This window comes from Gadus chalcogrammus, chromosome 9, assembly GCF_026213295.1.
Source record: "Gadus chalcogrammus isolate NIFS_2021 chromosome 9, NIFS_Gcha_1.0, whole genome shotgun sequence".
Classification (NCBI taxonomy): Eukaryota; Metazoa; Chordata; class Actinopteri; order Gadiformes; family Gadidae; genus Gadus; species Gadus chalcogrammus.
The window spans coordinates 1,600,848-1,606,788 of record NC_079420.1 but is presented as its reverse complement, the minus strand read 5'-3'; the positions used below and the strand labels follow the sequence as shown (position 1 = coordinate 1,606,788).

General features: G+C 45.2%; 1 protein-coding gene across 2 annotated transcripts in view; it reads right to left on the bottom strand.

Moving 5' to 3' along the window:
• The window catches only part of fam107b (family with sequence similarity 107 member B), a 17,729-nt gene extending 12,827 nt beyond the window's left edge, over positions 1 to 4,902 (bottom strand). The window contains exon 1 of one of the 2 annotated variants that reach the window (XM_056598314.1): positions 4,792 to 4,902. The gene's annotated coding sequence lies outside the window, so the exon portion shown is untranslated. Of the gene's footprint in view, positions 1 to 2,782; positions 3,743 to 4,791 lie in introns of those variants that run through there. The other variant, XM_056598313.1, reaches the window with a different exon arrangement.
• Between the last annotated feature and the right edge of the window lie 1,039 nt (positions 4,903 to 5,941).

Below are 5,941 nucleotides of genomic sequence, written 5' to 3'. Positions count from 1 at the left end.
ACTGCTCCAAACCCCAACAACTGTTACTGCTAGCAACCAGCGACCCTGCTGTTAGGGACGGACAGCCGCGCACACACAGACAGACACACAGACGGGGCTCAAAGTCTTCAGTGTTTTTGCAAATCAGTCCAAAACTCCCAGACAGAATTATTCATGCACATGCTCACTCATACTCACACATTTCTAAGAATACCCCCTAAAAGGGGACGGTTCAAAATGATAGGGTTCCATGGCCGTATGAATGTGTGTGTGGGTAGTCATTATAACTACGCATTATGGAACTCCAGCTGAGAGCAGAGAAGGGACAGGAGGGACGCGGTTGTGTGTGTTGCCAGCCACTCAGTATAGAGACTATATCATATGTCTTGATTCAGACTCGCAGTGCTTAATCCGATTCCTACGGCTCAGACCCCGCCATCCCACTCTACTTCCAGCTAACGAGCCCTGAGAAGAGGGAGAGATGTGTGTGTGTGTACGTGTGTGTGCGTGCGCATGCATGTGCACGTGTCTCTCCCTGCCTACCCCATGCTGCTGCCAGCCCAGTAATGGCACTTTATTGTGATTGAAGTTCTTGAATAAGAGCAAGAAAATCAATGGAACTGTTCAGAGAGATGTATAGTGCGGTGACGGAACAATCTCACTCTTTGTTTCTTTATACATTTAGTAGAAATCATTTTCGGCCCAATCGCTCCTCATTTAACTACATTTAAATGGCAAGTGCAATATAAACACACATCACACATGTATCAAAATAATCCTCTGACGTGAGTCAATGCTAAAGCTTCTGTTCTCTGCTGACGTATTTGACAGACAGGATTTGTTTAATGTAAACCCAGCGATTGGCCTGGTATTTTCTGAGAGAGCTTCTGTGTGACTACCAATACAATCCCCAGCAAGCTGTTTTACTGACTCATAAACATCTGCAGTTGGTCCAGCTAGACTGCCGTTGTGAACTTTGTATTGTGTACGTTAATACAAAACTAGGTTGTCCTATTTAGATGTATACCGCCACTTAACCTGCACAAAAGATAAAGAGATTGGCTCTGTATAAAGTGGGGTAATGGACACAAACACACCATGTGGGTCTGGCTTAGTGTGGGGTATTTTGCTGAGTAAGAACCCTGGTTTAAACCACTCTCTGAGAGAGAGAGAGAGAGAGAGAGAGAGAGAGAGAGACAACACACACACACAGACAGAGAGACACACAGAGAGAGAGAGAGACACAGAGAGAGAGAGAGAGAGAGACACAGAGAGAGAGAGAGAGAGAGAGAGAGAGAGAGAGAGAGAGAGAGAGAGAGAGAGAGAGAGAGAGAGAGAGAGAGAGAGAGAGAGAGAGAGGAGAGAGAGGAGAGAGAGAGAGAGAGAGAGATGAGAGAGAGAGAGAGAGAGAGAGAGAGAGACAGAGACAGAGACAGAGACAGGAATGTTTCACGTTTAGTTTCTGTTGTATCTATAGTTTAAACTTAAAACATGGCAGATTGCTCGGCCGTACAATCCCAAATGTCCTCTTACGGTGACAGAATGTGTCCCTTCAGTGAAACGGAGACAGTAAAGTTGGAAGTACCAGAAGGGGGAGGAGTTCAAAGATCAGAAAACAGATGTAAATCGTTTAGCCAACGCTGCTCGAAATGAATAGCACATGTGCAGGGCACGTCCCCTTTCCCAAAACACCCACACCCACACAATACTAGAGTAAAGCTAAAGTTTGCGTGACACACACACACACACACACACACACACACACACACACACACACACACACACACACACACACACACACACACACACACACACACACACACACACACACACACACACACACTCTCTCTCTTTCAATAGGCTGCTAACTCATTCATGTTATCTGTAATCTAAATCCACATCAGACTGGATTAAAAGAATCTGCAGAGTTAAAAATGTACTTTACTTAATAAAAACATAAAAAATTACTATACTGAATCAACGGGCAAGATTTGTATAAACTTGCTCTGCAGAACCATTGACAAAGAATGTCTGTTCTGAGTGAAGCAAGTCGTTTTAAATATTGCGCCATAAAGGCTTCTATTGACAAAGCTGAGAAACAAGCTTTAGGTTCAACAATAACCTGAAGACCAACCTACGAGTCACACATTGAACGTTAGGTTCGGGGCAGGAACGATATATTGTGTACACTCTGTCAAGTTGTCACTTATCAGAACCAACGAAAGACACACAAACACACGTAATAAATATGTATGTCACAGAGTTGGCTGTTATAAGCTTTTTTTTAAAATGCATAGGCCTTTAATCGGTTATGTTTCCAAAATAACATGCCTGTCATCATGTTACACACATCTTTGGTGATCCATATGGGGCGCAAATGTAACCACAGTTTTTAAACGTGTTTATCTGAGAGAGAAAAATATATCTTATCATGGTCCAACAACAGTGAGGTCTTCGGTGAAAATATGTGCTGATATTAGGTCAACAACGCATGGCACCACGGTGCGAACAATCTGTAGTACAATCATCTCAGCCTACTGTCCCGTTGGCGAGGATCGCACTCGAGAACAAAAGGAAACAATGAACCAAGAGTTTATTTTTTGCAATCTCATTGGTTCTCTTCTTTGTCCGCTTTCTGTCTTCTATGAACGCGGGACCTTGCCATGCCCGTCAGATTTTGACATAATGTACTACACGCGGCCCAGATGGGCTAAAAGCTATTACAGTAAAGCGCGCTGCTTTGTTAGTGAGATCCTGAAACAATCATGCGAAAACACAGCAGACCAGACCCACACACACCTACCTCAAAGTCGACCCTGACGAGACTTCCCCAACTCAAGTTCTTGAATGTTTAAAATGACAAGGAGGTTTAGGACACATCAGCGCATCACTCGATCACTTCTTTAGGTTAAGGTGTGTCTTCGACTTTGCTTTTCTGGCTCTTGGAAACAGTTCAATAGCCAAAGCACACTCTCAGGACCCCTAGTAATGTAAATTAATGCTAAGTGGGCGGGCTCAACTGACGTCACCGGATGGGCCCCTCCCCGTCTTCATATCTTTCATGAGTAGACGGGGAGACCCCTCGCGCTTAGGGGTGGGGTTAGCATAGAGCGCAAAGACTGGGAAGGGTTTTCCTGTAAACAGTCCCTGCCAGCCAATAACGCTTTATACAACCCTGCAACTTTCGAAGAACACAAGATATATAAATAATCTGTTAGTTTGCCCGACTGTCTTTCTACCGTTCTCTCTCTCGCTCTCTTTAACATACTCATGCACACACACGCGCGCACGCACGCACACACAAACACTGAAATCACCAAAAAACTCCCAAACAATATTAAACAAGATTTTTTAAAAGGATGTCATCTTTGTATCGGACTGATATCTTATCTTAGAACAGGCTTGTTTGTGCAGTGCAGCTGTTTGTAATAGAGGACTGAGCACATAGCATCCACTATGATGGAGGACTAATCTTCTTACTAATGGAAGGTCTTTTCATCCGCTGATCTGCCAACCCCTTATGTTAAATAAGCTCTGGGGAAAGAAGACCTATCTAGTTGTGATATACCAGGCTTACACCATGTCTAGGCTTACAGCATCCTGGTCTCTGGTAGTGATACACTAGGCTTATATATCTGGTCTTTAAGAGTGATATACTAGGCTTATACACCATTCCTTGTTTCTAGTATAGGTATATACTAGACTTATATACATGGTCTCTAGTAGTAATGTACTAGGCTATTCCTGGTCTTTATAAGTGATATACAAGGCTAATACACCATTCCTGGTCCCTAGTAGTGATATTATAGACTTCTCATGCACTCATATGGGAACATGAGATATTATTATTGGAACCACGGTCGTTACCACGACCGTGGTCATGATCTGGCTCCAAACCCCCTGCCCCCGTGGCTTTGACAAGCTGTGTTCCGGCACACACTTTGACACAGCTGGGTGACAGGAAGTGACACGGAAACCAACAGCCAGGCCAGAAGTAGTTCTCGATGACGTCGAATAAGGAGGCTATGAGGGCGGGTCCCAGCAGTAAGACATTCCTGGGTCGTTTCTCATGATTTAGGGTGGGGTGTCGAGGCGGGGTCAGAGTGCAGGATTGAAACAATAGGATGAGTCATGTGTGAGGGGGGTCACAGAAGACAGGGACCACCCTTCCCCCAGAGAACCCCACACTCATCATCACTGCGTGCAGGAAACAGATGCGCTGCTTGGCTCTGTGTGCGTGCGTGCGCGTACGTACGTGTGCTTGTGTGTGTGTGTGTGTATGTATGTGTGTGTGTGTGTGAGTGTGAGTGTATGAGTGTGTTTCAGTCAGTGTGGTTTAATTGATTTGCAAATTGGTCTTCCTCTTTCTCCCTTACTTTCTCTCCCTCTCTTAGTTTCTCCTCTCTCTATTTATATGAGAGTGTGGGAAAAACACTTAACTGTGGCTCAAATAGCGCAATACGGAACAAATGTCTTTTCGACTTTCTATTTTGCACACTGTATGTTGAAATAACCCCAAGCCATTACCACAAGAAGACCGTTTCCTGACGGTTACAAGATAGAAGTTTCACAGATAGAGAATCTGTGTTTCCGTCTACAGCTTCCTGCCGAGAGTCAAGTTGAAACTGAGGCTTCAATTTCGGTCTAAAGCTACAACCAGCTCACGCTTTCTCTAAACGGTAATTTTTCTAGGAAATTCCTTTGAAACCAAAGAAATTCTTGTTCAATTGAATGTTAAATTCATTCAATGTTCAATATTTCCTGCTACAATTCAACATTCATGTTCTAATAGTTTCTAAAAGCATCACTTACTTAGACTTAGACCCCTTTGCTCGTGCTTGTTGTATGGCTGAGGAGCTGTATGTTATCCTGCAGGTCCCTGTTGCTGCCTTGTGGTACGTCTGTACGGCTGTGTTCGTGTGCTGGTGCCTCTCTAACCCATCCTTTCTCACTTCCCCTTCTCCCTTCCCCCCCAAGAAGCTTGTGTTTTTTGTCAGGCCGTCACGGTCAATAAGAACTTGTTCTTAATGATCTGCCTGGTTAAATAAAGGTAAAGTATAAAAAAAGACACAGGGATCTAACCATGACATGTTAATAATAGCTTAATACTAGCAAGAATGAAAGCAGGAAACCAGTATTTTCTGCTAGAAAAAACTGTTTTTAACTCACACATCTTCTAAGCAGGCCCCGCCCACACCTCCACAATCCCTCATCCCTGCCGAAGCGCCAACCATGTGCTGCACCTGGGTAGACCATCCCTGAAGAACAGGAGCATGTTCCAAGGTACCACTGTTCCCGTACCACCACATACAGGTTGGTGATAGGCTCGAGGTTGTTTGGGGGACATGTTGCCATTTCTGTTGTCTCCTTTCACAAGAGACAGAACGCTATACCTGCATCTCCCATCACAAGAGACCCTCTGGTGCCCTATCACAGGACGGATAGGAGGCTGGGAGACCCTCTGGTGCCCTATCACAGGACGGATAGGAGGCTGGAGAGACCCTCTGGTGCCCTATCACAGGACCGATAGGAGGCTGGAGAGACCCTCTGGTGCCCTATCACAGGACCGATAGGAGGCTGGAGAGACCCTCTGGTGCCCTATCACAGGACCGATAGGAGGCTGGGAGACCCTCTGGTGCCCTATCACAGGACCGATAGGAGGCTGGGAGACCCTCTGGTGCCCTATCACAGGACCGATAGGTGGCTTGGAGACCCTCTGGTGCCCTATCACAGGACCGATAGGAGGCTTGGTCAACGGTTGTGAATGTCCAACAGGGGCAGGGTATGTAGGTGTTACTGTTGTCATACCACGGTTTCCCATAAATGAGAGAGTTGTGTGTAACATATACTGTGCACATGTGTTTAACATGTGTTTAACATGTGTGTGTGTGTGTGTGTGTGTGTTGCGTACATGTGTGTGTCTTGGGTTCTAAAGGCCCCTTGATTCCCTCCTTTACTGTCA